The sequence below is a fragment of the Ranitomeya imitator genome, chromosome 7, assembly GCF_032444005.1.
Source record: "Ranitomeya imitator isolate aRanImi1 chromosome 7, aRanImi1.pri, whole genome shotgun sequence".
In the NCBI taxonomy this organism is placed as follows: Eukaryota; Metazoa; Chordata; class Amphibia; order Anura; family Dendrobatidae; genus Ranitomeya; species Ranitomeya imitator.
In genome coordinates, this window is record NC_091288.1 from 6,127,981 (window position 1) to 6,140,637 (window position 12,657).

General features: G+C 39.1%; 1 protein-coding gene across 3 annotated transcripts in view; it reads left to right on the top strand.

Moving 5' to 3' along the window:
- MYLK (myosin light chain kinase) overlaps window positions 1-12,657 on the top strand; it is a 208,256-nt gene that overhangs the window by 120,680 nt on the left and 74,919 nt on the right. The window lies entirely within an intron of this gene.

Here is a 12,657-nt window from a genome sequence, read left to right on the forward strand (position 1 = left end):
TATATTGACCTCGGCTTAGTACGGTATGAATAATATCATGTAACCTGGCCCCTCACCGCGAATATAACTACTATAATACTGCTCCTATGTACAAGAATATAACTACTATAATACTGCTCCTATGTACAAGAATATAACTACTATAATACTGCTCCTATGTACAAGAATATAACTACTATAATACTGCCCCCTATGTACAAGAATATAACTACTATAATACTGCTCCTATGTACAAGAATATAACTACTATAATACTGCTCCTATGTACAAGAATATAACTACTATAATACTGCCCCTATGTACAAGAATATAACTACTATAATACTGCTCCTATGTACAAGAATATAACTACTATAAAACTGCCCCTATGTACAAGAATATAACTACTATAATACTGCTCCTATGTACAAGAATATAACTACTATAATACTGCCCCCTATGTACAAGAATATAACTACTATAATACTGCTCCTATGTACAAGAATATAACTACTATAATACTGCTCCTATGTACAAGAATATAACTACTATAATACTGCCCCTATGTACCAGAATATAACTACTATAATACTGCTCCTATGTACAAGAATATAACTACTATACAACTTCCCCCTATGTACAAGAATATAACTACTATAATACTGCCCCTATGTACAAGAATATAACTACTATAATACTGCCCCTCACCGCGAATATAACTACTATAATACTGCTCCTATGTACAAGAAAATAACTACTATAATACTGCCCCCTATGTACAAGAATATAACTACTATAATACTGCCCCATGTACAAGAATATAACTACTATAATACTGCCCCCTATGTACCAGAATATAACTACTATAATACTGCCCCTATATACAAGAATATAACTACTATAATACTGCCCCTATGTACAAGAATATAACTAATATAATACTGCCCCCTATGTACCAGAATATAACTACTATAATACTGCTCCTATGTACAAGAATATAACTACTACAATACTGCTCCTATGTACAAGAATATAACGGCTATAATACTGCCCCTATGTACAAGAATATAACTACTATAATACTGCCCCCTATGTACCAGAATATAACTACTATAATACTGCCCCTATGTACAAGAATATAACTACTATAATACTGCCCCCTATGTACAAGAATATAACTACTATAATACTGCCCCTATGTACAAGAATATAACTACTATAATACTGCCCTTATGTACCAGAATATAACTACTATAATACTGCCCCTATATACAAGAATATAACTACTATAATACTGCCCCTATGTACAAGAATATAACTACTATAATACTGCCCCCTATGTACCAGAATATAACTACTATAATACTGCTCCTATGTACAAGAATATAACTACTACAATACTGCTCCTATGTACAAGAATATAACGGCTATAATACTGCCCCTATGTACAAGAATATAACTACTATAATACTGCCCCCTATGTACCAGAATATAACTACTATAATACTGCCCCTATGTACAAGAATATAACTACTATAATACTGCCCCCTATGTACAAGAATATAACTACTATAATACTGCCCCTATGTACAAGAATATAACTACTATAATACTGCCCCTATGTACCAGAATATAACTACTATAATACTGCCCCTATATACAAGAATATAACTACTATAATACTGCCCCTATGTACAAGAATATAACTACTATAATACTGCCCCCTATGTACCAGAATATAACTACTATAATACTGCCCCCTATGTACCAGAATATAACTACTATAATACTGCCCCTATGTACAAGAATATAACTACTATAATACTGCCCCCTATGTACAAGAATATAACTACTATAATACTGCCCCTATGTACAAGAATATAACTACTATAATACTACCCCCTATGTACCAGAATATAACTACTATAATACTGCCCCTATGTACAAGAATATAACTACTATAATACTGCCCCCTATGTACCAGAATATAACTACTATAATTCTGCCCCCTATGTACAAGAATATAACTACTATAATACTGCCCCCTATGTACCAGAATATAACTACTATAATACTGCTCCTATGTACAAGAATATAACTACTATAATACTGCTCCTATGTACAAGAATATAACTACTATAATACTGCCCCTATATACAAGAATATAACTACTATAATACTGCTCCTATGAACAAGAATATAACTACTATAATACTGCCCCCTATGTACAGGAATATAACTACTATAATACTGCCCCTATGTACAAGAATATAACTACTATAATACTGCTCCTATGTACAAGAATATAACTACTATAATACTGCTCCTATATACAAGAATATAACTACTATAATACTACCTGTTGTGAATTCTGTTGTCAAGCTCCCTCCTGTGGTCATGAATGGTACTTCGGCTGGTTCTGTCCATGGGCTTCCTCTGGTGGTCGTGAGTGGGGCTGCGGCTTCTGAGTTTCCTTCCACAGGTGACGAGGTTAATTCGTTAGCTGGCTGCTCTATTTAACTCCACTTAGATCATTGCTCCATGCCACCTGTCAATGTTCCAGTATTGGTCTAGTTCGCTCCTGGATCGTTCTTGTGACCTGTCTTCACCGCAGAAGCTAAGTTCCTGCTTGTTTTTCTCTTGTTTGCTATTTTTCTGTCCAGCTTGCTATTTTGATTTTTGTCTTGCTTGCTGGAAGCTCTGGGACGCAGAGGGAGCGCTTCTGCACCGTGAGTCGGTGCGGAGGGTCTTTTTGCGCCCTCTGCGTGGTCTTTTTGTAGTTTTTGTGCTGACCGCAAAGTTACCTTTCCTATCCTCTGTCTGTTCAGTAAGTCGGGCCTCTCTTTGGTATATCTATTTCATCTCTGTGTTTGTAATTTTCATCTTAACTCACAGTCATTATATGTGGGGGGCTGCCTTTTCCTTTGGGGAATTTCTCTGAGGCAAGGTAGGCTTATTTTTCTATCTTTAGGGCTAGCTAGTTTCTTAGGCTGTGACGAGTTGCATAGGGAGCGTTAGGAGCAATCCACGGCTATTTCTAGTGTGTGTGATAGGATTAGGGATTGCGGTCAGCAGAGTTCCCACGTCCCAGAGCTCGTCCTGTATGATTAGTAACTATCAGGTCATTCCGTGTGCTCTTAACCACCAGGTCCATTATTGTCCTTACCACCAGGTCATAACAGTACAGGTGGCCCAAAGTATTAATGCATCTCAATAGAGGGATAAGAGAAGTTCTGAGACCATTTTTTTTTTCTTTGCAGTGTGTTTTGTCTCTCTTTTCCCCTTTACCTCTGGGTGGTTCAGGATACAGGTGTAGATATGGACATTCAAGGTCTGTCCTCTTGGATGGATAATCTCACTGCAAGGGTACAAAACATTCAAGATTTTGTGGTTCAGAATCCGATGTCAGAGCCTAGGATTCCAATTCCTGATTTGTTTTTTGGGGATAGATCTAAGTTTCTGAATTTCAAAAATAATTGTAAATTGTTTCTTGCTTTGAAACCTCGCTCCTCAGGTGACCCTGTTCAACAAGTGAAAATCATTATTTCTTTGTTACGTGGCGACCCTCAAGACTGGGCATTTTCCCTTGCGCCAGGAGATCCGGCATTGCGTGATGTTGATGCGTTTTTTTCTGGCGCTTGGATTGCTTTATGATGAACCAAATTCAGTGGATCAGGCAGAGAAAATCTTGCTGGCTCTGTGTCAGGGTCAGGATGAGGTAGAGATATATTGTCAGAAGTTTAGGAAGTGGTCTGTACTCACTCAGTGGAATGAATGTGCCCTGGCAGCAATTTTCAGAAAGGGTCTCTCTGAAGCCCTTATGGATGTCATGGTGGGATTTCCTATGCCTGCCGGTCTGAATGAGTCTATGTCTTTGGCCATTCAGATCGATCGACGCTTGCGTGAGCGTAAAGCTGTGCACCATTTGGCGGTATTATCTGAGCATAGACTTGAGCCTATGCAATGTGATAGGACTTTGACCAGAGCTGAACGGCAAGAACACAGACGTCGGAATGGGCTGTGTTTTTACTGTGGTGATTCCACTCATGCTATCTCCGATTGTCCTAAGCGCACTAAGCGTTTCGCTAGGTCTGCCACCATTGGTACGGTACAGTCGAAATTTCTTTTGTCCGTTACTCTGATTTGCTCTTTGTCATCCTATTCTGTTATGGCATTTGTGGATTCAAGCGCTGCCCTGAATTTGATGGACTTGGAGTTTGCTAGGCGCTGTGGTTTTTTCTTGGAGCCCTTGCGGTATCCTATTCCATTGAGAGGAATTGATGCTACGCCTTTGGCCAAGAATAAGCCTCAATACTGGACCCAGCTGACCATGTGCATGGCTCCTGCACATCAGGAGGATATTCGCTTTTTGGTGTTGCATAATCTGCATGATGTGGTTGTTTTGGGGTTGCCATGGCTACAGGTCCATAATCCAGTATTGGATAGGAAATCTATGTCTGTGTCCAGCTGGGGTTGTCAGGGGGTACATGGTGATGTTCCATTTTTGTCTATTTCGTCATCCACCCCTTCTGAAGTCCCGGAGTTTTTGTCGGATTACCGGGATGTATTTGATGAGCCCAAATCCAGTGCCCTACCTCCTCATAGGGATTGCGATTGTGCTATCAATTTGATTCTTGGTAGTAAGTTTCCTAAGGGCCGACTGTTCAATTTATCTGTGCCAGAACACGCCGCTATGCGGAGTTATATAAAGGAATCCTTGGAGAAGGGTCATATTCGCCCGTCGTCGTCACCATTGGGAGCAGGGTTCTTTTTTGTGGCCAAGAAGGATGGTTCTTTGAGACCTTGTATTGATTACCGCCTTCTTAATAAGATCACAGTCAAATTTCAGTACCCTTTGTCGCTGCTGTCTGATTTATTTGCTCGGATTAAGGGGGCTAGTTGGTTCACCAAGATAGATCTTCGTGGTGCGTATAATCTTGTGCGTATTAAACAGGGCGATGAATGGAAAACAGCATTTAATACGCCCGAGGGCCATTTTGAGTACCTGGTTATGCCATTCGGGCTTTCCAATGCTCCATCAGTATTTCAGTCCTTTATGCATGACATCTTCCGAGAGTACCTGGATAAATTCCTGATTGTATATTTGGATGATATTTTGGTCTTCTCGGATGATTGGGAGTCTCACGTGAAGCAGGTCAGAATGGTGTTCCAGGTCCTTCGTGCGAATTCTTTGTTTGTGAAGGGGTCAAAGTGTCTCTTTGGAATTCAGAAGGTTTCATTTTTGGGTTTCATTTTTTCTCCTTCTACTATCGAGATGGACCCTGTTAAAGTCCAGGCCATTTATGATTGGACTCAGCCGACATCTGTGAAGAGTCTGCAAAAGTTCCTGGGCTTTGCTAATTTTTATCGTCGCTTCATCAGTAATTTTTCTAGTGTTGCTAAACCGTTGACTGATTTGACCAAGAAGGGTGCTGATGTGGTCAATTGGTCTTCTGCGGCTGTGGAAGCTTTTCAGGAGTTGAAGCGTCGTTTTTCTTCTGCCCCTGTGTTGTGCCAGCCAGATGTTTCGCTCCCGTTTCAGGTCGAGGTTGATGCTTCTGAGATTGAAGCAGGGGCTGTTTTGTCGCAAAGAAGTTCTGATGGCTCGGTGATGAAACCATGTGCCTTCTTTTCTAGAAAGTTTTCGCCTGCTGAGCGCAATTATGATGTTGGCAATCAATAGTTGTTAGCCATGAAGTGGGCATTCGAGGAGTGGCGTCATTGGCTTGAAGGAGCCAAGCATCGCGTGGTGGTCTTGACGGATCACAAGAGTTTGACTTATCTCGAGTCTGCCAAACGGTTGAATCCTAGACAGGCTCGATGGTCGCTATTTTTCTCCCGTTTTGATTTTGTGGTTTCGTACCTTCCGGGCTCTAAGAATGTGAAGGCTGATGCCCTGTCAAGGAGTTTTGTGCCCGACTCTCCGGGTGTTCCTGAGCCGGCGGGTATTCACAAAGAGGGGGTAATTTTGTCTGCCATCTCCCCCGATTTGCGGCGGGTGCTGCAAAAATTTCAGGCTGATAGACCTGACCGTTGCCCAGCGGAGAAACTGTTTGTCCCTGATAAATGGACTAGTAGAGTTATCTCTGAGGTTCATTGTTCGGTGTTGGCTGGTCATCCTGGAATCTTTGGTACCAGAGATTTGGTGGCTAGATCCTTTTGGTGGCCGTCTTTGTCACGGGATTTGCGTTCTTTTGTGCAGTCCTGTGGGACTTGTGCTCGGGCTAAGCCCTGCTGTTCTCGTGCCAGTGGGTTGCTTTTGCCCTTGCCGGTCCCGAAGAGGCCCTGGACGCATATTTCTATGGATTTTATTTCGGATCTCCCTGTCTCTCAAAAGATGTCGGTCATTTGGGTGGTTTGTGATCGCTTCTCTAAGATGGTCCATTTGGTACCCTTGTCTAAATTGCCTTCCTCCTCTGATTTGGTGCCATTGTTTTTCCAGCATGTGGTTCGTTTACATGGCATTCCGGAGAACATCGTTTCGGACAGAGGTTCCCAGTTTGTTTCGAGGTTTTGGCGATCCTTTTGTGCTAGGATGGGCATTGATTTGTCTTTTTCCTCGGCTTTCCATCCTCAGACAAATGGCCAAACCAAACGAACTAATCAGACTTTGGAAACATATCTGAGATGCTTTGTTTCTGCTGATCAGGATGATTGGGTCTCCTTTTTGCCTTTGGCTGAGTTCGCCCTTAATAATCGGGCCAGCTCGGCTACTTTGGTTTCGCCATTTTTCTGCAGTTCTGGTTTCCATCCTCGTTTCTCTTCAGGGCAGGTTGAGTCTTCGGACTGTCCTGGTGTAGATACTGTGGTGGATAGGTTGCAGCAGATTTGGACTCATGTGGTGGACAATTTGACATTGTCCCAGGAGAAGGCTCAACGTTTCGCTAACCGCCGGCGCTGTGTGGGTCCCCGACTTCGTGTTGGGGATTTGGTTTGGTTGTCGTCTCGTTATGTTCCTATGAAGGTTTCCTCTCCTAAATTTAAGCCTCATTTCATTGGTCCGTATAAGATTTCTGAGGTTCTCAATCCTGTGTCGTTTCGTTTGACCCTTCCAGCTTCTTTTGCCATCCATAATGTATTCCATAGGTCGTTGTTGCGGAGATACGTGGCGCCTGTGGTTCCATCTGTTGATCCTCCTGCCCCGGTGTTGGTTGAGGGGGAGTTGGAGTATGTGGTGGAGAAGATTTTGGATTCTCGTATTTCGAGACGGAAACTCCAGTACCTGGTCAAGTGGAAGGGTTATGGTCAGGAAGATAATTCCTGGGTCTTTGCCTCTGATGTTCATGCTGCCGATCTGGTTCGTGCCTTTCATTTGGCTCGTCCTGGTCGGCCTGGGGGCTCTGGTGAGGGTTCGGTGACCCCTCCTCAAGGGGGGGGTACTGTTGTGAATTCTGTTGTCAAGCTCCCTCCTGTGGTCATGAATGGTACTTCGGCTGGTTCTGTCCATGGGCTTCCTCTGGTGGTTGTGAGTGGGGCTGCGGCTTCTGAGTTTCCTTCCACAGGTGACGAGGTTAATTCGTTAGCTGGCTGCTCTATTTAACTCCACTTAGATCATTGCTCCATGCCACCTGTCAATGTTCCAGTATTGGTCTAGTTCGCTCCTGGATCGTTCTTGTGACCTGTCTTCCCAGCAGAAGCTAAGTTCCTGCTTGTTTTTCTCGTTTGCTATTTTTTTGTCCAGCTTGCTATATTGATTTTTGTCTTGCTTGCTGGAAGCTCTGGGACGCAGAGGGAGCGCCTCCGCACCTTGAGTCGGTGCGGAGGGTCTTTTTGCGCCCTCTGCGTGGTCTTTTTGTAGTTTTTGTGCTGACCGCAAAGTTACCTTTCCTATCCTCTGTCTGTTCAGTAAGTCGGGCCTCTCTTTGCTATATCTATTTCATCTCTGTGTTTGTAATTTTCATCTTAACTCACAGTCATTATATGTGGGGGGCTACCTTTTCCTTTGGGGAATTTCTCTGAGGCAAGGTAGGCTTATTTTTCTATCTTTAGGGCTAGCTAGTTTCTTAGGCTGTGACGAGTTGCATAGGGAGCGTTAGGAGCAATCCACGGCTATTTCTAGTGTGTGTGATAGGATTAGGGATTGCGGTCAGCAGAGTTCCCACGTCCCAGAGCTTGTCCTGTATGATTAGTAACTATCAGGTCATTCCGTGTGCTCTTAACCACCAGGTCCATTATTGTCCTAACCACCAGGTCATAATAACTACCCCTATGTACCAGAATATAACTGCTATAATAATGATCTGGTAGAAGGTTTACACAGTAAAATATCGATATTTGCAGATGATACAAAACTATGTAAAGCAGTTAATACAAGAGAAGATAGTATTCTGCTACAGATGGATCTGGATAAGTTGGAAACTTGGGCTGAAAGGTGGCAGATGAGGTTTAACAATGATAAATGTAAGGTTATACACATGGGAAGAGGGAATCAATATCACCATTACACACTGAACGGGAAACCACTGGGTAAATCTGACAGGGAGAAGGACTTGGGGATCCTAGTTAATGATAAACTTACCTGGAGCAGCCAGTGCCAGGCAGCAGCTGCCAAGGCAAACAGGATCATGGGGTGCATTAAAAGAGGTCTGGATACACATGATGAGAGCATTATACTGCCTCTGTACAAATCCCTAGTTAGACCGCACATGGAGTACTGTGTCCAGTTTTGGGCACCGGTGCTCAGGAAGGATATAATGGAACTAGAGAGAGTACAAAGGAGGGCAACAAAATTAATAAAGGGGATGGGAGAACTACAATACCCAGATAGATTAGCGAAATTAGGATTATTTAGTCTAGAAAAAAGACGACTGAGGGGCGATCTAATAACCATGTATAAGTATATAAGGGGACAATACAAATATCTCGCTGAGGATCTGTTTATACCAAGGAAGGTGACGGGCACAAGGGGGCATTCTTTGCGTCTGGAGGAGAGAAGGTTTTTCCACCAACATAGAAGAGGATTCTTTACTGTTAGGGCAGTGAGAATCTGGAATTGCTTGCCTGAGGAGGTGGTGATGGCGAACTCAGTCGAGGGGTTCAAGAGAGGCCTGGATGTCTTCCTGGAGCAGAACAATATTGTATCATACAATTATTAGGTTCTGTAGAAGGACGTAGATCTGGGTATTTATTATGATGGAATATAGGCTGAACTGGATGGACAAATGTATTTTTTCGGCCTTTCTAACTATGTTACTATGTTACTATGTTACTCCCTATGTACAAGAATATAACTACTATAATACTGCTCCTATGTACAAGAATATAACTACTATAATACTACCCCCTATGTACAAGAATATAACTACTATAATACTGCCCCTATGTACAAGAATATAACTACTATAATATTGCCACTATGTACAAGAATATAACTACTATAATACTGCTCCTATATACAATAATATAACTACTATAATACTATCCCTATGTACAAGAATATAACTGCTATAATACTACTCCCTATGTACAAGAATATAACTACTATAATACTGCTCCTATGTACAAGAATATAACTACTATAATACTGCTCCCTATGTACAAGAATATAACTACTATAATACTGCCCCTATGTACAAGAATATAACTACTATAATACTGCCCCTATATATAAGAATATAACTACTATAATACTACCCCTATGTACAAGAATATAACTACTATAATACTGCCCCCATATACAAGAATATAAATATAACTACTATAATACTGCCTCCTATATAAAAGAATATAAATACTATAATACTGCCCCCTATGTACAAGAATATAACTACTATAATACTGCCCCTATGTACAGGAATATAACTACTATAATACTGCCCCTATGTACAAGAATATAACTACTATAATACTGCCTCCTATGTACAAGAATATAACTACTATAATACTGCCCCTATATATAAGAATATAACTACTTTAATACTGCCCCTATGTACAGGAATATAACTACTATAATACTGCCTCCTATGTACAAGAATATAACTACTATAATACTGCCCCTATATATAAGAATATAACTAATATAATACTGCCCCCTATGTACCAGAATATAACTGCTATAATACTACTCCCCATGTACAAGAATATAACTACTATAATACTGCTACTGCTCCTATGTACCAGAATATAACTACTATAATACTGCCCCCTATGTACAAGAATATAACTACTATAATATTGCCACTATGTACAAGAATATAACTACTATAATACTGCTCCTATATACAATAATATAACTACTATTATACTACCCCTATGTACAAGAATATAACTGCTATAATACTACTCCCTATGTACAAGAATATAACTACTATAATACTGCTTCTATGTACAAGAATATAACTACTATAATACTGCTCCCTGTGTACAAGAATATAACTACTATAATACTGCCCCTATGTACAAGAATATAACTACTATAATACTGCCCCTATATATAAGAATATAACTACTATAATACTACCCCTATGTACAAGAATATAGCTACTATAATACTGCCCCCTATGTACCAGAATATAACTACTATAATACTGCCCCTATATACAAGAATATAACTACTATAATACTGCCCCCATATACAAGAATATAACTACTAGAATACTGCCTCCTATATAAAAGAATATAAATACTATAATACTGCTCCCTATGTACAAGAATATAACTACTATAATACTGCCCCTATGTACAAGAATATAACTACTATAATACTGCCCCCTATGTACAAGAATATAACTACTATAATACTGCTCCAATGTACAAGAATATAACTACTATAATGCTGCTCCCTATGTACAAGAATATAACTACTATAATACTGCCCCTATGTACAAGAATATAACTACTATAATACTGCCCCTATATATAAGAATATAACTACTATAATACTACCCCTATGTACAAGAATATAACTACTATAATACTGCCCCCTATGTACCAGAATATAACTACTATAATACTGCCCCCATATACAAGAATATAACTACTATAATACTGCCCCCATATACAAGAATATAACTACTATAATACTGCCTCCTATATAAAAGAATATAAATACTATAATACTGCCCCCTATGTACAAGAATATAACTACTATAATACTGCTCCTATGTACAAGAATATAACTACTATAATACTGCTCCCTATGTACAAGAATATAAATACTATAATACTGCCCCTATGTACAAGAATATAACTACTATAATACTGCCCCTATATATAAGAATATAACTACTATAATACTACCCCTATGTACAAGAATATAACTACTATAATACTGCCCCCTATGTACCAGAATATAACTACTATAATACTGCCCCTATATACAAGAATATAACTACTATAATAGTGCCCCCATATACAAGAATATAACTACTATAATACTGCCTCCTATATAAAAGAATATAAATGCTATAATACTGCCCCCTATGTACAAGAATATAACTACTATAATACTGCCCCTATGTACAAGAATATAACTACTATAATACTGCCCCCTATGTACAAGAATAAAACTACTATAATACTGCTCCTATGTACAGGAATATAACTACTATAATACTGCTCCCTATGTACAAGAATATAACTACTATAATACTGCCCCTATGTACAAGAATATAACTACTATAATACTGCCCCTATATATATAAGAATATAACTACTATAATACTACCCCTATGTACAAGAATATAACTACTATAATACTGCCCCCTATGTACCAGAATATAACTACTATAATACTGCCCCTATGTACAAGAATATAACTACTATAATACTGTTCCTATGTACAAGAATATAACTACTATAATAGTGCTCTTATGTACAAGAATATAACTACTATAATACTGCCCCCTATGTACAGGAATATAACTACTATAATACTGCACCCTATATACAAGAATATAACTACTATAATACTGCCCCTATGTACAAGAATATAACTACTATAATACTGCCACTATGTACAGAAATATAACTACTATAATACTGCCTCCTATGTACAAGAATATAACTACTATAATACTGCCCCTATATATAAGAATATAACTAATATAATACTGCCCCCTATGTACCAGAATATAACTACTATAATACTGCCCCTATATACAAGAATATAACTACTATAATACTGCTCCCTATGTACAAGAATATAACTACTATAATACTGCCCCTTTGTACAAGAATATAACTACTATAATACTGCCCCTATGTACAAAAATATAACTACTATAATACTGCTCCTATGTACAAGAATATAACTACTATAATACTGTTCCTATGTACAAGAATATAATTACTATAATACTGCTCCTATGTACAAGAATATAACTACTATAATACTGCTCCTATGTGCAGGAATATAACTACTATAATACTGCCCCTTATATACAAGAATATAACTACTATAATACTGCCCCTATGTACAAGAATATAACTACTATAATACTGCTCCCTATGTACAAGAATATAACTACTATAATACTGTTCCTATGTACAAGAATATAACTACTATAGTACTGCCCCTATGTACAAGAATATAACTGCTATAATACTACTCCCTATGTACAAGAATATAACTACTATAATACTGCTCCTATGTACAAGAATATAACTACTATAATACTGCTCCCTATGTACAAGAATATAACTACTATAATACTGCCCCTATGTACAAGAATATAACTA